This window comes from Crocodylus porosus, unplaced genomic scaffold (genome assembly GCF_001723895.1).
Source record: "Crocodylus porosus isolate Cpor-Errol unplaced genomic scaffold, CroPor_comp1, whole genome shotgun sequence".
Taxonomy (NCBI): domain Eukaryota; kingdom Metazoa; phylum Chordata; order Crocodylia; family Crocodylidae; genus Crocodylus; species Crocodylus porosus.
Genome location: NW_017728886.1, coordinates 159,516,387 through 159,541,185, shown reverse-complemented (window position 1 = coordinate 159,541,185; position 24,799 = coordinate 159,516,387). Strand labels below are relative to the sequence as shown.

The following is a 24,799-nucleotide window of genomic DNA, read 5'->3' as shown; positions in this document are numbered from 1 at the left end:
GCTATTGCTTTTTGAAAGAATTCTTTTGGCAGCCTGTCCAGACCTAGAAAGAAATGCCTCTTCCCACTGTACCTCAGAAATCTCAAGGATCATCTGCTAAGGAGAGGCCTGACTTCAACCTTTGTCAAAAATTGCCTGTAGACTCAAGGACAAGCAATCTGAAGTTGCCATTTCTACTTGGAATTCATCACTGGACAAACTTCAGCCTTTTTATAGATGGAGATGGAGAGGAAGCCTTGTGAAATTAAATCCACTTTAAAGGTACTCATTGTTCTGACTGAACTGACCCCGTATAGATTCTTTTTCTCTTCATTTATCTGTATTCCCCCACCCCCCAACCCTCTTATCCAAGCTAGGGGGAAAAAAATCATTATGGTCATCAACATACCCTCATTAGGCATCCATTCACCAGGGCCTCCAAGGGAGTTGCTCTTGGGCTTAATGTTGAGCATGTGCTCAAATACTTTACTGAATCAGGGCCTAAATGTAGAATAGATGCAGACTTGTGTATGTGTCTAACAAGCTCACAATGTACCATTGACTGAGTAAACACAAAATAATCACAATCTGTTTCTGTCATCAGCAGACCTGCCTTCAAAAGCTGTGTTTCTCTTATCCTTATGGCCTTAAGGAAGTAAAGGAACAGTCCAGTGACCGGCTCCTATGTCCTATAGGCTTGCCTCCTGAAGATGAGCAAGTCTTAGGTTGTATTGGAAAAATGGAAAGAACAGGATTCCCCTCACAGAAAAGCGGATGCTAAAGACAGGGTTAGAATCCCCAGGTCATGGATCCAGCCATTCCTTGCATGAAAATCTGCTACCACAGAAAGAAGCCATGGTTAGATGGACAGTTGAGGAAGAAAGATAAATGTTACTAAATCCCCAAAACTGGTCAGGAAAAATCAAGTGTTCATATATTAGGCTCTCTGAAGATCTACTTTCAGGACCAAAAACATTTTCCTATTTCCTAAGGACTCGAGTTTCTCTGAAGTTTGACTAGTGATGCTGAAGTTTGGCCAGACCTGACTACAGACAGTCAATTTGTCTAAAAGCCTGAACAAACTTACTTTCAATCAAGGGCTGAAAGGAAAGCAAGAACACATGTACATCTGCATTACTGGCTGAGACTTCTACTTTAGAATCCACTCTTTCTGCATGTACATCTATAGCTACAAAAACTTTGGATATGCTTCATAAGCATCTGGATATGTTACAAGAGTTATCCAAGGAGTAGTTACTCAGGAGAATTACAAGCAAAACAGAGTTCAGAAAATGAAAAACACTAATTTTCTTGCCTACATATTTTTGAGTATAAATATTTTCCAGACTTAAGTGGAACTCATTAAAAGATTACAAAAGAAAAAAAAAGCATAAAAAGACATGCTCACTCCCTCTAATATATTGACGCTGTTGGAAATATATAATGGAATATGGACAAGTTGCACCATTTTTAATAAGTGACTAAATCCATCAATGAAGAATTCTTTGGCTATCATTCACACTGCTAAATTGAGACTGGATTATACTACCCAAGATTACAACCTCCAGACATTCAACAAAGCAGGAGCATTTATTACACAGAAGGCAGAAGTCTCAACAGATGTGCCAAACATTACTGTGGGAGACTCTGACACACTGTGTAATTTGATATTCTAAAAAGATCTAGTCCACTAAACTTTCATTTACCAAATTACTCAACTTTTTGTCCCCAGACACCTAATATGTGTGTAATATTTTCTGTAAGTCATTGAAATTTTAAATTCTTACTTATTTATAGACTTTAAATATATCTTTATTGCACATATAATTTATTTATGAAATTCAATTATCAAATATTTAAAGCAATAACAAGAATTGGTTTTAATGAGAATTTACTATGGGATGTGAGAAAGCACTTTTAACAGACCATTGACTGGAGAAAGGTTTGAACAGCTTTGCTAGGCTCTTTCACTCACAAAAAACTAATTCTGTGTCAAAATATACTAACCTTATGAGAAAAATATAGTAAGTTATTAAATAATTAAGTTATTAAATAATTTAAGTAAATTACTTTATATTTTAACCAGAAGGCTTCTTTTGTATATTGTTTTGTCCAGGGATTATTTTATTGTTAAGTGAAATGTAGTTCCTTCACTGTCCTCCTATGCTGAATATGTACTGCCCTCCTATGCATTTGTGACTATTTCACTGGAATTCAATATTTTTAAGATATATAGATGTCAATATTTTAATAAGATTTAATACTAGTTATGCATTTGTGATCAGTAGTAATTTTATCCTCAGTTACAAGCATTTTTAGCTTCCTATATCTGCTGTTTTGCCTTATCTCACTTTTCAATACCAGTTTCACTATGATTAATTTTTCCACTTATTTTTGCTTCATATTAGTTATAACTAATACATATTTTTGTTAATAAAGATCCTGGTTTCTTTTTGAAAAATACATGTTTGATCTAGTTTCTATTTTATACAATCAAAGACTGCTCCATGTAATGGAATATTTAAATTCAGGGTTCAGAAACACAGAGTGTAGCATCCCACATTTAAGAAGTAATCCATCATTCAGTGTTACCAAAAAAATTAATTACTATTAGGTCCATTTCTGCAATCACTTCTTACAATGGTGACACAGTTCCATATTTTTAGTCTTTGGTAGACTGAGAATATGCCACTAACACTCCAAACAACATCAATAATGATTATTTCACCAAGTAAGGAATTTTCTTCAATTTCTGGATTTTTTTTAAACCCATTGCTCCCAAAAGTGAAAAACCTTCAGACTTTTCCAAATTAATACTCATTTTTTTAAAAGGAGCCATTACACTAAGAGTACCTTAAAAACAGGGAAGGTTCCTTTAAAGACTGTAGAGATGCAACTAAAGTTATTTTCCCTTGAAAGTTTATACATCCTTTTCAAGCGTTGTGCTTCAGAATTCCTTTTTCTTAATGTTCATCATTATTAAATATATTGTTATAGAAAACTGACTGAACTAAATTAGGATTGGAACAGTGAAAGTGCAAATATGAAATACAGCCTCTACCAACTTTACTTGATTTGTTTGAGTTTACAGAATGTGCCAAAAAAATCCTTGGAGAAGGGCAAAGGATACACTTTAAAGAAAGTACTATCTTTTGGAACTACTCTCTCCAGTTGTAACAGTTTACAACAAAAATTGCTACAAATACCTTCCGATCTGGGGGGAGAATGAAAACTGCAATTCCATTCAGTGCATTACTATTTGGTTGCCAGTGTCCCGTTTTATGGAAAGCATGGTATTATATAATTCCTTCTGTACTTAGGAAGACATCCAGTCTGATGGAAGAATAATTGGTGCTGTCTGCTTGATTGTGTCCTGCATTCATATTCTCTAGTGTCTTAGAAACTGAAGCTATGAAGAGGACACCTTTACACGCATGCTTTCTTATATGAGAGTTGCATTTAGAACTAGATCAGGAAATGAGACATTTAAACTCATCCATTATTTTAAATTCATTAGGTGACAGTGTTAACTTTGAACTGCCTCAAGTTTATATTTAAATAAAGTATGACATTTATAAGTATACGGGCAAGATTTCAGGGACTAATAAGTTCAAAACTGCCCACTTTTGAACAATGAGTGCTCCATTGTCAAAATATTAAAAAAGAAGTTCACCTGCTGTTTTTGTAAAATGTTTAAAATTGATAGTTTGTACAATCTTTTTGGCAGTCTATGAATAGATCCATGTCAATATTCGAGGCTACATCTATGAACAAAGCAGAGCATTTGGCATAAAAAAGAACTTATCATTTTGATCTGCTGTTTTTAGACCAGATTAGTAAGAACTGCAAAGGAATTCTGCTGCCATACATGCAAAAAGAGAAAGGCTTGTTGCAAAGAAGTCAAAACAGGTAAATATTCCATGTTAAAAAATTTAAGAGGGCCCTTTAAAAAGTTTTTATACACACACTCTCTTGTGCAGCAGACAGGCCGGAGAGATCATTAAATGCCAAATGGAGCATAAGTGGTTCCTTTCCCCCACAATGCAAACCCTTGTACTTGCTTATAAAAGAGGTCATTCTACCCCTATAGGGACCTCTGGATCTAATAGCCTAATGCTAGAGAATAAACTAATAGCCCTGTCCTGCATGGTTTGGAGCTATAGCACTTTAGTAGCGGGGGAGGGGAACAACATAATGGGTCACTTGCTAGTTGCAGACAGCAGGATGCCTGTACTTACTATGAGTGCAGCTTCACTCTGCTCAAGCAAGACACTAAAGGGAACCAAGGCAGATAAGTCACAAAAGTTTGCTCAGTGCCAAAACTGCAGCAATAAACATGTTCCCTCTGGGAGGGAAACAAAGGATAAGCCTCTGCTTATCCTTTGGCCACCCACCTACGCTCTGTTGCCTTTCTGTATGAACATAACACCCTAGGTGCCCTCTCCAGACTGCATTTACTTCTTAAATATGAAAAATGATTCAGCACCATAATTAATAAACATCAGAATGAAAAAGTCCTCATTTACGCACCTACACTAAAGGGACTTCATTTTTAGAGATTCTAAAAACCGACTTATCTCACTGGACTCCAGGGAATTCAAGAACATACTTATGTGCTTGCTAAAAAAAGGACAAGATAACTTGTGTCCTGACAATTAAACACAGCGTTAAAGTTTCCTGCTGAATCAAAACTAGCATTCAGAAAGTAAGTTTAATGAAGTACAAATTATGAGATGCATATTAAGGCCAGGTACAGACATTACACTTTTACTGACACCAGTCTATACCCATAACGGAACAGAAGTTTGGCACATATGGACTGGTTTAAAAATGGTAGAACCCGTCTAAGATATGTCCCTATCACCAAAGGGAAAATGTGTATTTGGTTCGCTACTGATCTCAGCTATGCTGCTTACAGAAAACCACACAATTTAGATCGATTCTGATGTGTACTTTTTAAATGTCTGTAGCTAGTATAAACTAAAGTACAGGTGACTGGATGGTAACAGGTTAGGCAGATTTACCTTACACAAATATAAGCCCATTTCACGTAACAAAGTCATTAATTCATAGATGGTTCTTCAGTAACTCATAGAAAATGTGATTCAGTAATCTTTGTTCTTTACCTAGCAAGCAAGTGTCTATGTCACAAATCCACCATCACAAACAATACCTTGTGCAACGTGAGGAAATGTGTTGTCATAGCCCTTACTTGTCCTATTATTTGAGGAAAAAGAAAATCTGTTAAATACCATGGTAAGAAAGGGTTTTCTGTTTGAAACAGAAATGATAATCTGAAATTCATATCCAGAGCCGGCTTCAGCTTTTCAACATCCCCTCAAAATCAAACAACTACTAAATGAGCGCACAGGAAACCAAGTTACTGCACAGTAGTGACAATGAACTGTCACTACTGTCACTTTTTGTGACACTACTGCGCGGTAGCCTAATACTATTGCGCAGTATCACTGTGTACCCATCGGGCCTCGATCATACGGTCCCTCGCCGCCTGGCCCTGGATTTTGATAGTAACCTTTCGCTCTGTCCCTCAAAAGGTATGGGGCCACAGTCTCCTACCTTGGGTGGTCTTCTCCCCCTCCTAATCCCGCCTGCCACGACTTTGATGATATATCAGTGGTGGAGGGGTCTGACCGTCCGATTCCGGCTACCCCAGGCCAAGGCGTGATGTTCTTCGCAAGGCTCCAACCTCCCCTGCACCTCGCCCTATACCCAGCCTCAATGGCGTGCTTCTGTTGTTGTCGGCGGCCAAACCTCTCTACATGCAGGATCTCCCCAGTTCCCGCTGGAATCAGGATGAGGGCTAAGTAACCCTAGGCCCCCTAACTCTTGAGCCCTTAGTAGCCCTGTCTCACTTCTGCTCTGGTGTCCAGGGCAAAATAACAATTAACACAACAAAAGGAAAAGAGACTGGCACCACGATTGTTTGCCCCTTCTCAATACTCCCTTGGTCACTACCCTGGAGCGCCTAGTAGTGGCATGTTCCCCTTCACCAACTACCCCCCTAGTGCTACCTCCCTTAGCCCGTGGTGTATCCAAACGTGTGTCCACCCTCGACGTCCCTCAGCAAAGGAACCTTCCCTCGATGGGCTCCCACCTGGGTCCTCTGTCCCAGGCGTGAGGGTCTTAACTGGCCCCTTGATTGGCTACCTCCTTTCCAGACAATCCGCTGGCCCCAGTCTCTGTTGATGAGGTCCCTCCTGTAGTCTCTCTTCGTGGCTCGAGGGTTATATACAGCCTGGATACCTGAGTCCTTCTCAGTCCGGCGGCAGCATCCCTACGTGGGAGCAGCTCTGGACCCTTTTCTGTCCTGTGAGCAGCATTCTCCTGTTCTCCCTCCTCCTCGGTAGGTCCAGGGGTTCCTCTTTCGGTGCTCTTTCACCACCTCTCCTCCCCCACTGCCTTGTTGTCTCCCCTTATGCTTCCAGGCCGGCTCTCCTCCCCCTTCTCCCCAGCTGCTTCCACTTTAAAAAAACCGCGGCTAACGAGCCGCGCGGGTCCCATCGCAGCTTCCAGCTCTGCCGCAGTTCCTGCAGCTAGTAGGATGTTTTTGCTCATTCCCCCTTTCTTTTCATTCTCCCTGGGGTGTATTGTCCCCCAGGGTCCCCCCTTAGCCCTTCAGACCTCATATCTTCCCCTTGCCCCAGGACACACCGCATTACAGTTTTTGCCATGTGATGCTACTATGCAGTAGTATTGAGCTATTGCGCAGTCAGCGTCTCAGGTAGATGTGGCCATTAAGTCTAATTCCATCCTATTTTGCTTAAAATTTTAAGCATAGCCAGCCTTAACGATTCATAATAACGAAACAACCTTCAGAAGCAGCATTTTTTTCTGTAGATTGGACACCTGTACTAATGATAGCTATTGGTACTTCCTAGAAACTAAAATAAAGATAATTTATTAAGATTATGTAATGCATATTCATTACGGGTGTGCATAGTGGGCAGTATTCAATTTGGATTCAGCCCGCTTCGGGGGACAGTGATTCAATTCGCTGATTCGGATCACTGTCCCAATTTGTTTCAGCCGAATCTGAAGATTCAATTCTGATTTGGAGAATTAGCAATTTGGCCACAGACACAGCTTGATATATTTTATCTATGTACTTCAAGGTAGTACTGATGAGTTTGAATTAAATTTAAACAACAGACTTTTACAGAAACACGGTAATTTGATAGGATGTAAGACTGCATCCCAAGATTCAACCCCTAGTAGCAGTTTGTCTTGGAATTGAATTATCTTCTGAATCTGGGTTTATGATGTGAAAAACACCGTTTACCAGTGTGAACAAACTCCAAGCCTAGTTTAGGTAATCATCTTTTCCTAAACGCATTTAGAACCCTGAATGACTGCCACCCTCAACTATACCACAATCAAAATGAAATTAGGTTCTATTGAGGATATACTGTTTGCAGGGATGCCTAAGTAAAATCATTTAAGATTTTGAAGCAAGTTAATGTATTCTTCTCTTACAGCCTAATGTCTGTTTATTCTCATCCTATGTATTAATTTCCCTTTTGATGAAATAGTTATATGCCAATAAGGTAACAAATTATTTTTAAATTAAAGAGACAAACCTTTACCTGGAAATCCACATTTAAAAAAAAACAAACCCAAAAAACAGTGTAGTTGCTTCATTTTTTCAATAGTGGAATTCAAGCAATCCAACCTCTCACAAAAATACTTCCTTATTAAATATACCCAGAAAAATCTAAAGAACAGACCTCCATGAATTTAATGGAGTTTAATATGTTTTAATATGAACATTGCTTGACTGTTTTCTTTTATTTTTTTTCTAAGTCTTCTGATGTTATATAGGGTCATCAGACATGGCAGTGTAAAATCATTAAAATCTGTTCTAACCATTATTAACACTTCTATAGCACACAGTTAGCTATGAAAGGCAAATTCCTCCACTTGGCAAATATGAGCTTTTGTATTATTAAAACTTCCATTTTGAAAAAATCTTTTATACGGTATTATAGACTTAAATTGCTGTTATAAAATTGTATCTGTGTTACTATGCCTTACATCAGTAGAGGGAGATGGGACAAAAACACCCGCCTTTAAAAAAAGGATTAAAAGATTTGGCTGAATGCTAAAAGTTATTAGCCTCCTCCAAATTAGGCTACTACCATTTAGATGTCACTTCCCAGCATGGACATTCAAATAATAAGGAAAATATCACTTACCACACTCTGGTGCCTCCTTAAATGACAATGCTGTTTTATAAAGAGTACTTTGCATCACTTGACAAAGACCCAGTTTTAGAAGACATGTTCAGTTTGCCATGACTAAGGTAATAATTGCCAATTTGTAAATGTGTACAGCAGGAGTTCTCAGCCCTAGGCCCATGGGTCAAATCTACCCTGCAGAGCCATGTAATCTGGCCTGCAGGTCTCCCCACAGGTTTGGAAGTTTGGTGGTGGAAGGAGTGCTGCCAGCTAACACTGCCACTGCTCCCCAGGCTAGGGACAGACATTCAAAAAGCCTGAGCCTGAACTGATTCAATCTTTGCCAGTTAGTCAAACCTAGCTAGGCTAAATCAGTTTGTAACCAGACAGATATCCCAGAAGTGCAGGCACATGCCTGCAGTAGCTCAGGCTAGAAGTCAGGGGGCGCTAGAGTAGCCCTCCCTTCCCTTCCAGTCCTGAGCTAAGGCCAGGCTCTGGCAGGACCCTGTGATTAGATAGAGTCCTGCCCCCCTCCCCCCCAAAACAGCCCAGCAGGGAATATTTATCACCCCCAACTCAGTGCTTATTACCGCATTAAGAAAACAGTTTTCTGTTTATTCTGCCTTTGTCCCCTGTGCCACAGCTCAGAAGTAGCCAGCATGTGATCTGCCAGCTAATGCTGAGGTATCTGTGAGGGAGGGGGGAATGCCTGCTTAGCAGAGAGTGGGGAGGGGAGGGGAGGGGAAGGGAAGGGGGGTGGGAGCAGAAGCCAGGCAGATGCCTGCAGAGACTACTGGAGCTGCAGCCACGGAGCAGAGGGGAAGGGCCAGTCCTGCTGTGGAGCAGAGAGCCCCACCCAGCCCAGACAGCATGCTAAAATGCTGGGAGACTGATTTAGTTTAAACCAGCAAGGGCTCTGGGACAGATATTGCATAAACCAGTTTGAGCCAAATCAGTTACATTGGATACTACATTTAACCAGGTTTACCTCAAACCATTTTCAGCCACTCTCAAACTGGTTTACATGCACTGAACATCTGTTCTGTTACATGTTTAAACTAGTCTCTGATCACTTAAACTGCTTTATGTGTAATGTCTGTCCCTAGCCATAATCACCAAGTTTCCAGCCCCAGGCAGCTGGATTGGGCCTCATTCCCACATGAGCCACGGCTCAATCCAGCCCACATAAATGACCTGGCTGGGCCCAAAGCAGTCACATGGGAATGGGCCACAGTTGGCCAGTATCACATGCCAGATGTTGCCCATGGACATGGCACTGCTTATCTGGCCCACAGTCCCAAATGTCAGGTACACTGGTCTATAGCATGTGTTAGAAAAAAAATGTATGAAATAGGGCCCCACATTCTAGAAAGACTGAATGTGCTATGAATCCTGACTTGCACCTGGGACAGGAACACCTGAACTACCATCATGGGGTAAGACCACTGTCTCTGTTAGTCCAATATATTATTGTTGTCTACCAGATGCTTCCGGAGACATTAGACAACCACAGATTTCAAAATATTTCTTCTTAACCTCTAGCAAGTTAGTAGTCATCTTATGCTCCAACAAAGATTTTCTGTAGTCTAAAAAATAACCTTTAAAAATTCTAAGAAATGCACCTCTTCTGTTTCTAAGCATGAAGGGTTGCAGACTAACAAGAATTCTAATCTTGGTAGGTATTATACATACCACAGGATTTTATTCAATTTGCTTCTAAGACTACAACTAGCAGAATGACTGGAAACCAAATCCATTGTGAATAATCTCAAGAAATACTGCATTATACTGAACCAGCAGCATTACAGCAGCACAGAGTTCAGAGTTTATTTGTTTTGCCATTAGGCTTGTATTCAAGAAATACTTTTTTCAGATTTTAAAATTTTGCATTTTTCAACCATCTGTAACCATCTATAATGAACATGTCTGTGGTCAATCCACTTTTTATTGGTTTTGCAGTTTAGCCATAAAAATTAGTCTTCAGGTGAAACATCCTCACAGCCCCATGAATATGTTCTTTTTAATTAACCCTGTTTTATAAGAAAACAGTTTGATTATAAGCAGAACTTTTCTCCAAAACTGAGCTATTAAAAGATGACACAAATTAGACCTGTAAGATACTCAAGAAGTCTCTCCATTTCTAAAGGGAATATGATCTGATAGCTTTAAGGTCTGTATTTTTGCATATGTACATATTTTGACAAGCGCTAGTTGTTAACATGAGACATTACACATAACATCTTTTTTACAAGCTGTTCAGTATAGATATTCATACTAATGCTAATAATGATGTATACCACAGCTGAATAAGAAATCTAAACATAGTGTTACATAATGGCCAATAATGGCACCCAACACCCGATCAACAGCATGACTGAAAAATCATATATTGCATACAATCATTTGTTCAAGGCTGCAAAAGAACCAGCATGCTCAGGTACATGTATATTTTATAACAACACAAGCTTCTATGAAGGTTAAGTAAAACATGAATGTAAACAATCAGGATAGCCAGGAAATCTAATGACAAGTTGGGACTGACCTCAATAAAGCCCCAAGTTATTAATAGATGGGAGCACTGAATTCCCAAATATCTTATTTCCAAGCCCCTTACTAAATGACTTTTAACATTTTGAATCATGTGCTGGGATTTTTTTAGACCCTAACAAACAACACAAGTAATTTAAAATTAAGGTTTACTTTACAGTGAAATAACTGTATATCTTTTCCCCACTCCACGGTGATGTGAATAGAACACATGCAGTGGCAAACATTACACAATTTATATCATCTTTCATAGCTTCTCAAGTTAGGTTATTTCCCAATGAAAAGGAAAATGGAAATGAGCCTTTTGAATTCAAAAATTCTTTAGGAGAGAGATATGTCCAACATTTCTAAGCTACCATCCCCCTTCTCTTGAACATGCATAGACGTACACAAATTCAATTACTTTACCCATTTCAATACCCATCCCCCTGCCTCTGCAAGAGAAATAAATGGGATGAACTCAGATCCAAATAAGGCTTACCAGGCATTGTTAGGAAAATTCGATTTTTTGTTGCTGATAAAATGAATGAAAATGATTCTCTGGATTCTAAAAACCTCTAGGCATAACTAGAGCACTCAGCTCATATACTGTATATTTCAGGGCTCAAGCATGGGAAGGAGAAAGCCTTTTAAAGAATGTATTTGAATGCATGAACTGTAACAGAAATTAGGAAAAATGAGCAAACTGATTTTATTATGTAACACTGCACAGTACTAACCAGAGACTGGCACAGAAGAAGTATGCTTATTCCTTTCATAATCTCTTTCATAATCCCTCCTTTTTTTCTTTCGTTTCAGAATATCACTCTAGCAAAGGCTTTAGTGCCAAATTTACCTGCAGCATCTTTACAAAAATCAAGCACACTACCACATTAGAAGAGAAAAATCCCCACTGCTCAGCAGAATGTGAGCCTATTTATTTTTTAAACAACACGGGCTTGCAGTCACTAAGAGTAAGACGCTGGATCCTAAGCTATAAACTAGGTGCCTAAACATAAGTTTGTGGAATTTAGATGCATAAATTAAAAGTGATCCAGCATAACTAACTTTAGAGCTCTTTACGCATTCATTCAATACCTACATTTTAAACCGCAAAAATCGGTAGGAGTTATTTAAGGTTTCTACGCATGAACAGGACTACCCTATCTAAGAAGCTCAGCATCTGGCTTCCAGCCTAAATATAATAACGACTCCAATACAATATAGCATTACTTCTAAGCGTTACTGAAGTCCTCAGAGGGTCTGATCTGGTAAAAGCCAAGCCTACCACACACCAACAGCATTGAGTTTAGCATAAAATCACAGCAGCTATAGTCACTTCCACTGAAAAATGTGGCTAGAGAGGTCTCTATAGCCCCATGGCTATGGGCCCCCAGGAGGTGAGGGAGAAGTAGGGGAGATAACGTTCCAGTCCCTATTCTCACAGTTATTATTACAGTATTTTTAAAGTAATGACTGTCTAATATAAGATGTAGAAATGGTCCTAGGAGCAGAGAGAGACCACAACCCAAGTTCCTGCAGGCCAGCAAGAGAGCCTAGCCACCAGACTACAAATCCAGGCTTCATCTGAACCCATTTTTGGCTGCAGTGGGCCCAAACCAACAGGAAAGATACTCCCACCTAAACCATTCCATAACCTTGCAAGTAGGAAACTCTCCTGTGATGTGGGAGATACAGGTTTGAAAAGCCCCTGGAAACCCAGGTATCCTACTCTGGCAACTGCCTAATATTTCATATTGATTAGATCTGCTCAGTGCATTGTTTTTTATAGACTGGCCTTTGGAATTGCCTAACTCTTCTCACTGACTGCACAGGAAATTTTAATTCTCTTTCTTGAATTATCCCACTGGAGTAAACAACCTAATTTTTTAAGTATGCTGAAGCCTAAGTTGTAAGAACTTATGGAGCCAGTCTGGGTTTTTCCCTGGTTTACTGGATCTTCTTAAGGTTAAGTGGCCCATTACATTTGCATCCCCAAATATGGAGTCAGATGCTATTAGTCTATTGCTATTTAACAATTATTTTTGTCTATGCAATATATGCCATCATTACTTTAAACTACAAACAATTTGCAACTTTAAATAAAATTTTACAAATAACTATTTACAAGCTCTTCCTAAAACTAAATGATAATATATGACAATAATAAATACTAATGGCCAGTTGAATGACTCAGTTTATCTAGCCTGTTAATTTCCTCTATTAATAGGGTTCCAAACATTTCAGTATGCCATATACTTGAATATCTGGTATTGTAATAATAGTTTTTTGTATATTTTCTCTGTGTGTGTGTGTGGGTGTGTATCCATGACAGAACAAATATTGAAATATCTGATGATCTTCATTTCATTTGCAGATCTGTTCCAACACATTTAACTAGAATTCATTCCTTTCTACCTGCTTCCTCCTTTCCTCTACTCCCCCACCCCCAAATGCCCTGGCAATGACCTGAAACCCAATTTAGAAGAACGGCTCATTTCTAAGGGAGAGAAATAATTCAGTTTCTGTGATGGCTTGTTACAGCCTCTCTCATGAGAGAAGACACACAAGGTTTTGAGTTGTGCTGAACTGTATGCAATGCTTTGAGATTTGGAAAATTGCTTAGTTCCAACCTTAGGGAGGCTGGATTCAAGTCAAAATGTTTATGGTATTGACTAACCTGTCTAGCTCAGCCTATAGTTTCATAGCTGGTAGGGTCAGAAGGGACCTGAGCAGATCAAGTCCGACCCCCTGCCATGTTCATGGTTCTATATGTTTATGGTTTTCCTAAACTTGGGAAAAAGACTTATTTATATCTACCACTGTAGATCCATGTTTTCTCTCTATTTTCCCCTCTGTGCAGAATAAAATACACACTGGATGGAATTAGCAGCACAAATACAATAAATTAATCAACAGCTACCCTGTTTTAGAGGTCTCCAAATTGGCTTGAAGAATGATGTTTAAAAACCTAGCTCTTGTTAAGTTCCCTTAAGTCAAGGGTGTCAATCTCAATTTGGGCCAGATATTGTGCCAGATGTGGGGAACCAGCAACTGCAACAGTGGTGGGTCCAGCTGCAACTGTGGCAGGTCAGCAAGACAGCCTGGAGACAGGGGTGTTGTTAAACGGCCACAGGGTGAGCACTGCTGTGTCAGAACAGCCACCAATTGCCTCCCCACCCCCATTACTGATGGCCATGTCCAGCGGGGCCCAGGGGACCCAAATTCTGGGGCAGACCCTGCCCCCAGCGTAGAGTAGGCCAGCAGGCCAGACAGACTGGCCTTGCAAGCCAGATGTTTGATACCAAAGCCTTAAGTTATCAAGCATTTAGCTGTTAAATGTGTCTGCAGCAAGCACACAAGTATCTTTGCTTGTGGAAATAGTTACTTGAAATCTTGTTTTCATATGAACTTCTGATACTTTTTCAGTGAATTTTAGTGGACATCTTGGGGTTAGAGCACAATGGACTGAAGCCGTGGTACAAACTAAATACAAACAAAAAAAAGTCTTGATAAACAATCTAACATCACCCATCAACAGATGTAGAATTGCTATTGATTAAGAGAAGGAGAACTCACATGGTAGTGTTTGCATCATTAAAACCAGGATCACAAAACAAAGCTCTGTACTACTAGACACAAAAGTGCATTATGTCCTGCAGAAGTGTCAGGTCTTGGCAAGAATCCAGTTGCTGAAATGTTGCCAACTCCATCAGATATGTATTAATGCAGGATAATCAGCAAGAAAAGCATTCTCTGATAAATATTTAAAAAAAAACAAAAACAATCAGTCAACTCCATAGCTGAGCACCATGTGGTTTGGCTTAAGAGACCCTCAGAAATGTTTGGGTCTATATAAACCACTGACTTATTATTTCACAGACTTGGTGCCTAACACTGCCCATTGTACTAAGTATTTGCTAAAGTTATTTGGCTGGCTGTCAGCATCCAATTCTGATTTGTAACCCAAAACCAGCAGTGGGAGACCACTCAAACCTGACCAATGTCATCCACAGCACCAATTATGGTGGTTCTGCTGACCACCAGCAGAATGTTTTCTGCTCTTAGCATTTATTTCCAAGGATAACAAGACTATTTAGGGACCCCTATTTTATCAGCGTAAGAAAAAACTATTAGCCAACTAGAAGATCCACCTTACTATTTTAATAACTTCAGAACAAATTTACAGAAGCTATATAACATTTGAAAGGCTTTCAAAATTTTCCTTCCAACAAAGGAAAATACAGAACAAATAAAATCTACATTATTTGTAATGGAAATTAATTTTACGAGGGGAGGGGGAAAAACTAAATTTTTGAATGCAAAAAATTGTACAGCAAGCCTGACGATGCTTTGTATTTCTAACACAGGATTTAAATAGGTCGTGGGGGTTAACATTATTCTAGCACCAAGCTAAAAGCATACTGGAAAAGTGTTTCTTTTCTAAATGATTAATCTGCTTTTGAGTTAGTAGATTTTGTATCAAGCATATCCCATTGACTTCAATGGGAATTATGAAACTGAGTACTTCTGAAAGCTAAATAAGTACTTCTGAAAGCTAAATGCACCTAAGTGAGTATTTTAAGAATCTAAGTGAAAGTACCTGTGTTTGAAAACCCTGGAGCCATTATATAAAATATTTATCCTGGAAAAATGTGGAAGTGGCTCACATTTGTACAAGACTATGACTGTAGAGTAGTCAAGAAAAAGGAACGAAAAAGGAATTTTCATTAAATCAGCAGGGAAACCAGTTTTATTATAGAAATATCTACAAATATCTTGAAAAACAAAATTGAGTGTGAAAGACTGGTTGGTTCTAGACACTCCTAATGCCTTTTAGCTCAAAGTCTGTTTGAATTCAGTTCAGGTCATTAGTGACTGTGAGAATCTGAAAGGTTTTTTGGTGGCCTACAAAAAAAAAAAAAAAAAAAAAAAAAAAAAAAAAAAATCAACTGGCAGTCTGCATCAAGTCCAAAATTGGAAAGACATCAATAAACGGAGAACTCATTTGTAGAGATATTAAAGAACAAGAGTAAGTCTGCATTGTAGTCTTTGTAACTCAGGCAGACACATCCAACCCTAGTGTTAAACAAGCTAGTTTTGATACTACTTAGAAGCGTAGCCATGGCAACACAGAACTCAACATCAGCTCCAAAGCCCACCTGAAAAGATGGGTAAATTACCCCAGGCTGACCTCTGAACCACCCCAGCAACACTACCATAAGTAGCTGCACTAGGTAGCTTAAGGGCAGCTCAGGTGCATCAAGATATGCTGCAAACACAGCAATAACCCTCATCCTTTAAAGGTAGCTCCTCATAGAGCAACATGAGGAACCTTTCACAGTGCTTGTTACACCTACTATATCTGTCCTAAATTCTGTCACTCTAGACTCAGAGGCGTAACCACACTGCTGGGGCAACAGTCATACATAGGGCAGCATGCGCAGGGCAGTCATACACAGGGCAGCAGTAACTTCTGGTTGCTGTGATCATGTGGCAGCTGTTCTTTCCACTGTCCCTCTCCTCCACAAGCCAGTGTCAGGGGGCCAGCTGCTCATCACTCCACCCCACTTACGCTCCTCTAGTTCCAAAATACTCACCACAGAAATGACTCAAAACTACTTTTTAGGAAAAAAATTAGGTGCAAGTAAAGGCCAACATTATATAAATTTTCTTTCCTGTTGGTACCCATTACGGATAGGATTTTCAAAAGGGCTGTTGTGATCAAGTTAGAAGCTAAAGTATCACTGAAACGTCATAGTGCTTGTGCTTTGGAGTCACACTTTTGAAAACCCCATTCTACCCCTCTGCTACACTGGGATATGGAGAGTCAAGTCACACTGTGCCTCTCTGTCATTACTTGCTGATGCCTGAATAATCTGAGTAAATATTATATGCCCTCAGCTAGAAAGGACACTTAACTAATTTTGCTCCAAATTAAAAATATGTAAGGATTATGTCATCTATGGGAGACGCTCTTTTGTAATATATTTAATGAGTATGATTTAAAGACAAGGCAATTTTTCCAACATTTTCTTGTAAAAGATCTAGCATTAAGTTTGAACTTCATAATATATCTTACTTTATTTTGTTTGTTTCCATAATGGACAGAGTAGATAGATTCTCCTTTCCATAACTGCAGGCTAATAGGAGTGCACACAGTTATTCTGTATAGTGCATCTATTTTTAAAATCTCACATCTAAGTCACAGATTCGGACATTAAAAATGAAAGACAGATAGTGCATGATAGTTACAGGCAGACGCATTACTCCAGACTACTTATTCCCTATGAGGTCTTCCTCCCCCTCCTCCCTCCAGGTAAGCTGTCTTTTTAGACTGAAATTCTGACATGTAATTCTTTCTCTTGGTGTCGCTTCACCCTGAAGGTAGGAATTGGACCACCGACAGAAAATCTCTTTATCAACAACCAATTCCCCACTGCAGATAGAAAATCTAATAATTAACTGCAGTTACAACACTAGGACAAATCTTTGTTTCTTCAAGTGTTTTTATGCACCCAGTGATATTCACTGCTGTTTTCTTTCCATAACCAACTAGCCCAAGTTCTGAATTAATCCATTCAGTGTAATATTTCCTGCTCCCACAAATCCAATTAAAATTTTGTATTGGATCAAATTACTAGCTGCTTGACTACAAAACCAGCAGCTATCTAATTCACTTGCTCAAAAGAGATGAGGAAGAGAGGAAAGATAGAAAAAATGTTTTGTAATAGTGCTGCAATGCCAAATCCAACTTGAATAGTAAAGCAAGAATCAATGAAAGATTTCAATTAAAAAAAACATGGAAAGGGAATTGATTAGGTACAAATAACTTCAGAGCACAAGCCCTATTAAGTCTCAATGTAACATTTTATAATGTATATAATATTTTATATGCTACAAATGAAACTGACTCCGTGAATTTTAAATATGGAGTGTAGAATTAAAAAATATCTAAGATACTGCATGTTGTATGTCCATGGGTTTCATAATGGTTATAGAACAAAAATGTGTCTGCCTTCTACTAATTATTTTTTATTTTAAAAAAATCTCATCAATATCTAGGATAACTTCATGTTAGCAGAATCTCAAGAATTCATCAACATTTTAAAAATGGGGAAGAATTAAGTTGCTCACTGATCACAGAGACTTTCTATTAAAATATCAAAAAAGCTGTATTAATGCCCCAAATCATATTGCACTTTGGTAAAAACTCTAGTGAAATTAGGATAATAGGGTATATTAACATTGAAGGGGTGACTGAGAAGAACTCTAGCATGTCCTGACTAAGGGAAAGGTCAGTGGAGATTTACACCTTAGGGCACCTACACACGTGCCCAATGTCTGCTAATTGCACATCCCGGACAGACACGATTAATCGAGTTGGCTGGAGCAAGCCAATTAGCATGCTCCAGCAGCCTCAATGTCATGTGTATTCAGTGTCCCCACACTTCAAAATGGTGGCAGGGGTAATTTAACTAAAGCTTTAACTAAAAGCTAATGAGTTTTAGTTAAAGCACCCATGCCAGCAATCTGAAGCATGGGGTGCTGAGTACATGAGATATTGTGGGGGCTTTGATTAGAGTGGCTCCTAAGAGCTGCTCTAATTAAAGCACCTCCCAACTCCCAGTCCCCACCCTGGAGCATGTATAAAGATGTCCTTACAGACTAGCTAAATTAGAGAAACAGGAAGAGGAGAGAGATCTGGCATAAGCTTTCCAGAACTGGAGCTCACTTCATCAGATGGTGTGAAAGGATGTGCACACAACAATGTACAAAACAGAGTGATTTAAATACAAAAGGTGGGGGGAGGGGGAATTGTTAGGAGAGGCATACAAGCAAAGAACCCATAGCAACAAAGAGGTCACAAAAACTGATCTAGGTAATCAAATAAGAATCCATAGTTCCTGTACAAACCATACCTAATACAATCCAGTCTGTGGGTTTCTTGTACCACAATTTACCATTCAAATCAGCTTTTAAAGGTTTGCTGCCTGAGAACAGCTACCCTACAGTTTGGAGATTGTATAGTAATTGTATGAATCTTTGCTCCAGATCCTTAAGGTATGCATCCTAGTCAGTGGGATGAGAATAAATATGGTTGTAACAGCTTGACTGTAGGGGTGCCTGTAGACATGTGAGGATGCTGCTCTAACATGCTGCAATTACAGCGTGTTGGAGAAGACTCAATTAATCAAGTCTGCTGGACCCTGCTAAGCACCCCCACCTTCATTTTGAAGCATGGGATGCTGAATACATGAGATATTGCGGGCACTTCACTTAGAGCGGGTCTTGGAACTGCTCTAATTAAAGTGCCACTCCAACTGCCCCCCCCAAACACGTGTAAAGATGCCCTAGATAACCAATCTAGTGGTGTGCTTAGGATGAAGCCTGGTGGCATGAAGGTAGCATGGTGGTCAGTTTGTTTCCAGTACAATGTTACGGTAATGTGGCCACTGCAAACCTTAACTGTAGGACCTGTGGAATTAATTTGCTGGGTGTAGTATTCCAGTTAAATGGAGAGGTGAGAGTTGTTGAAGTCCTGGGTAAATATTTTCTAGAGATTCCTTCCCACGTGTCAATAAATGAAGTGGTCATGGATGTACTTTAGATATACAGGATGAGAGGGCAGAGGAAATGGACTTCAAGGTCTGATATAGATATGTTGACATACTGAGGGGGTATACACATCCATGGCACTGCCACTCGTAAGTACAGGGCATCCCCAAACCCGTATGGCTCTGCATATGGACAAAGCAGGACAGCGTAACAAAAACAGAAGCAAGTGTCCTCATCAGTAATAATGTAATCCATCGTTCTGGGGGTACTAGTGTACAGAAATATAACATCCATGGCAGCATAGGTTGCTGACACCTGATCTGACCCAATCTAAGCTTGACCACTTCCCTTGGCAGACAGCGAGAGAGAGCGTGTGTGTGTGCTGTAGCTGTGTTGCTTTAAGGACATAGGCAGACAAGGTTCTTTGGGTAAATGTGGTATCTTTTATTAGACCAACTCAAATAGTTGGAAAAAGTCTTCTTAGCAAGCTTTTGGGTATAAATAGCAGGCAGGTTGAGGAAGCCTCTTCAGTTGATGTGTGCACTTCCAGGATAGAATGAATAGTAAAGAAGCCAGAAGTTTGTATGCATGCAAGAAAGGCAGTCAGCGAAAATGTAAATTGAGGAGTCAGTTGGTGAGAGACAGGCTTGGGAGGGGAATGAATGTAGCTGGTAAATTGTGGTGAGGTACCTGGGGAGTCAGATGTCAGGCAGGTTATAATGTGTCATAAACCCAATATCTATATTTAGTCCATGATTTTTTGTATCCAGGAGGTTTCATAGTTGGTAGGGTCAGAAGGGACCTGAACAGATCATCAATTTCAACCCCTTGCCATGGGCAGGAAAGAAAGCTGGGGTCAAATGACCATGGCTAGGTGATTATCCAGATGCCTTCTAAAGACCCCCAGGGTAGGAGCGAGGACCATTTCCCTTGGAAGTTGGTTCCAGATCCTAGCCGCCCTGACTGTGAAGTAGTGCTTCCTGATGTCTAGCCTGAACCTATTCTCAGTCGACTTGTGGCCATTATTCCTAGTTACTCCTGGTAGTTCTCAGGGGAACAGGGACTCTCCCATTCCCCGCAGGTCCCCTTGGTAAGTTTATAGATGGCCACCAGATCCCCTCTCAGCCTTCTCTTGTGGAGGCTGAACAGGTTCAGGTCTCGTAGCCTCTCCTCATAGGGCCTGCCCTGCTGCCCCCCGATCATGCGGGTTGCCCTCCTGTGGACCCTCTCAATGCTGTCCACATCCCTCCTGAAGTGCGGCGCCCAGAACTGGACACAGTACTCCAACTGTGGCCTGACCAATGTTGCATAGAGAGAAAGGATCACCTCCTTGGACCTGCTCGTGATGCATCTGTGGATGCATGACAAGGTGTGATTAGCCTTCCTGACCATGTCCCCACATTGTTGCCCCATGTTCACCCTGGAGTCAATAATGACACCAAGATCCTTTTCTGCCTCTGTGCTGACAAGAGGGGAGTTCCCCAGCCTGTAGGTATGCTGCTAGTTCTTCCTCCCCCAGTGCAGCACCTTTCACTTGTCAGTATTGAATCCCATCCTATTCTCATCCACCCACCCTTGTAACCTGTCCAGATCTAGTTGTAGCATGCCCACCTTTCCCCACATCTTAGTGTCATCCATGAATTTGAACAAGGTGCTTTTCACCCCATTGTCCAAGTCGCTGATGAAGATGTTGAACAGTGCAGGCCCAAGGACCGAGCCCTGGGGGACCCCACTGCCCATATCCCTCCAGGTCAAAAATGACCCATCCACAGCCACTCTCTGGGTGTGGCCCTCCATCCAATTTGTGACCCATCTGACTGTGCAGGCATCGATGCCAGTCACCTAATTTTTTAATGAGAATGGGGTGAGAGACAGGTGTTGAAGACCTTCCTAGTCCAGAAAGACTATGTCCACTACTACACCTGGGTCTAAGGATTTTGTGACCTGGTCATAGAAGGCAACCAGGTTGGTCTGACAGGACCTGCCCCTAATGAACCCAATGGTTGATGAAGTGAAGTTCATAGGCTCATCTGTAAAAAGTATTTTGTAAATTGAAGGCTAGGATGGGTAGTTCTGGGAAGATTTCTTTAAGAATTGGGTTGTCTTCTAGTACGGTTTGCAATTGTTTGAGGATTTTCTGTATAAATTCAAGGAAGGAATGATATGTCATAACCAGTAGCATGCAATTCATGGGGGTTTTTCCTTCTGTACTGCAGCAGATCTTCATGATGCATCTGGGTGACTCTAAACACACCAAAGCACCTTAAACACACCAAAAAAGCTGTAATATACAGCCAAGTCCTCAGAAACCACTGAATTTGCACTGAGAACACTGGGGATTGCCACCTCACAAATCTCAAAAAGGCTTTTACTTAACAAGAACACTCATCCAGAGAGAGAGTTTGCATGTTTGAAAGAGTGTGCATGCCTAGGCACATCCTTTCACAGCATTTGATGAAGTAAGCTCCAGTTCAGGAAAGCTTGTGGTATATACACATATATATATACACATATATATATGTGACCCAATCTAATCTTGACCATTTCCCTCAGTAAACAGATGTAACTAGTCATATATACAGATGGATGGATGTTAGTCTATAAGGTGCAAATATACATACATACATATACACACACACATATACATATGTATAAAATTAGTTTATAAGGTACAAGTCTACCCTGTTTTAGGCTTGACCAAGGGAAATGGTGAAGCTTAGATTGGGTTAGATCAGGGGTCAGCAACCCATGCTGCCATGAACCAGAAACACTCAAGCTGCCTATGCTTACCTTCACAATAGAAACAAGGGTTGTGAAAGGTTAAACATTTAAACGTTAAATATTTATACCGATAATGCAGTAGTGGTTAGCGTTTAGCACAGGACACAATCTGGCAGGGAAGGGAAGCAGCATGGTGCCTCAGGAACAGGATAGCATCAGGGCAGGCAGGAGGGAGGGAGGGAGGAAGGGAGGGAGGAAAAGGAGAGGGATACAGAGAGGGAGAGAGGTGAGTGGGTCCAGTTAGTTTGGTCTCTCCCTCCCAGCTTGGTGTAGCTGCCAGCTGGGAAAGTCTCTGGCCTGCTGCTGCCACCCATGGCTTCATGTGGGCTGTGTCATCTGGTGGGGCTTGCTGTCACCTCCCCTCCTACCCCCCACCAGTCAAAGGCCCCGGTGAGCAGGACTCAGCTGCGACTGTGTCCGAGTGAGTCTGCATGGCCCCTGTCTCCCCACAGTGCTCTGCGCTGGTGGCTGCGGCCCCTCCACCACAGCATAGCAGGGTGGGGCAGCCGCTGGCCTGTGGCACTGCATTCCCCCAGCCAACACTGGGCATATTTTATCAGTTAATCATTTAACCGATACAACTGGAGGACGTTAAATGGATAGTTTTTAAAATTATATTTACATTCCTAATAAAAACCCAGACCCTCTGCAGTGAAGGTAGATGAAGGCACAAGAGGGCAGCATGGAGGGCTGAAGAGGGGATAGGCTATTTGGAACATCTGAGTGCTGTTTGATGCCCTGTGCTGCCCCTGACTAGGTCAAACTTCCCAGGTCAGTTCAACCTCTTTGCAGGCTGGGCCTAGTCTGCAGGCTGTAGGTTGCTGACCCCCGAGTCAAGTGCTAAATAAACCTTCCTTTTTCCCTAATGATGTTACAGGGTGATGCTTCATAACTGGATGCAATTATTCAAATTTAGCCTGTGTTCTTTGTTGAGGCTGGAACATAGCTAGGAAAAAAGGTCATCATTAGGTCAATCATACCTAGCATGTCTTAACAAGTCTAACCTAAACTAAACCACTTTACTGAGTCATTGCTTCCAGATACTATGGAATCTTCTTCAGTTGAGATTCACAAAAAACTGGATAGGTATCTACCTGGGTTGATTTAGGTATAGAAAGTCTTGTATCTAGGAAAAGGGGTGGATTACATGTTCCTTGAGAATCCTTTCAGCCTTATCATACTGTGTCTGTCTGTCTTAATTCTGGAAAGGACAGCACTAGAACAGTTAAGGTATACAAGGATATTCATGCTCTGAGATACATAATGCTGGCCTGATATATCTAATTTAATTTGGAAGCATGTAGCAAAATACACTTTGGAATCTCAATTTAACAGAAACAAAGAGGATGATCTGTCCCACAGAATGAACTGCTGCAACCTTGGGAGAAAGTGATCCAGACAGCTGTGCCACCTGCATTCAGGAAAGTGGATGACCACCACTTTGTCGACTTTATTTGCCTAAAATGAGTTGCTAAATATTCAGAGGCTTTTGGTTTGCTTAAAAAATATTCACCCAACTGGGATGATTTTAAATGAAAGAAAATAGGAACTGTGTAATTATATACACTTACCTTGACAAACAGAAAGCAATCTATGATTAGAACATAGTAATTAGTTACAAAATACTTCCCATGGATTTAATTACCCATTAGTCTACATGTTTTTTAATTACTTTTATCTCATTGCATCAGTAAAATTTGCTGCCTCGGGCAACTGCCAGTCACTTATTTACAACACTTCTAGATTTTACAGAGAATATATTATAGCAACATGGCAAACAACGCTGGAACTTTGATTAAAAGAGGAATTGCATTCTATCCGATCCTTCTCTTTCCCTCCCCAAAACTGCCTTTGAGCACGATTTTGGCAGGCATATCTTCAGCCCAAACTCAGAAAATTTCAGGGCAATAATTTAACATTAAAAAAAGTAAAAAAAATAAATATATTAATATTCAAGAACACTTGTGATTCTCTTCTGTGTTCAAGTAACTAAGAGAAGGGTTCATAATCAAAACTTTAAACTTCATACATACAGCGGCCTCAGAGAGGAATTAATAATCTAAGTTTATAGAGCAAATTTTACAAAGAAACAATTTATGAAGGAGCAAAAATAGTTTTTTGGATGTTCTACATCTCCAATTACTGTACTTACTTGAATAGAAGATGAGGTTTCTCCCGCAAATCAACAAGAAGAAAAAGACCTCTCTTCTTACATTCATATACCAAGAAACCTTAATAAATACACCACCTATCTTTGAACTGCTGCTAAAAGCAGCATGTGCTTACTAATTGAAACTCATCAAGACACTGATTAAATGCACCCAGCACTGACCATGACTATGAAACACATGGCCCCTATTGGACAAACATACTGCCAGGCACTAGGCCTGTGCAAAGCAGTTTGTATTTGCTTTGAATTTGGATTCAGCAGATTTGGGGGACAGTGATTCGATTCGGTGATTTGAATCACCGTCCCGAATCTATTTGGTCAAATCTGAGTTGGAGTTTCGGCTGCTGCCAACTCGGTCGAATCTCCAAATCTAACAGACCCCAGCCTCGTCAATGGCTACCCTGCCTGGCCTCAGTGTCCTGGCATTTTAAAAAAAAAAAAAAAAAAAGAAGAAGAAGAAAAAAAAAAAGCCCCTCACTCTCCAGCTCCTGCGATGCATGGGGAGACTCTGCCATGAGCCCCCAGAGGCCCCAACAGCTGCCACAGAAGCTGGCGGGTGCAGGGATTTTTAAAAACATGTTTTTAAAGT

At 40.4% G+C, this 24,799-nt stretch overlaps 1 protein-coding gene across 3 annotated transcripts in view; it reads right to left on the bottom strand.

Annotated features, from left to right (window-relative positions):
- The window catches only part of CDKAL1 (CDK5 regulatory subunit associated protein 1 like 1), a 658,258-nt gene that overhangs the window by 260,489 nt on the left and 372,970 nt on the right, over positions 1-24,799 (bottom strand). The gene's annotated exons all lie outside the window — the stretch shown is intronic.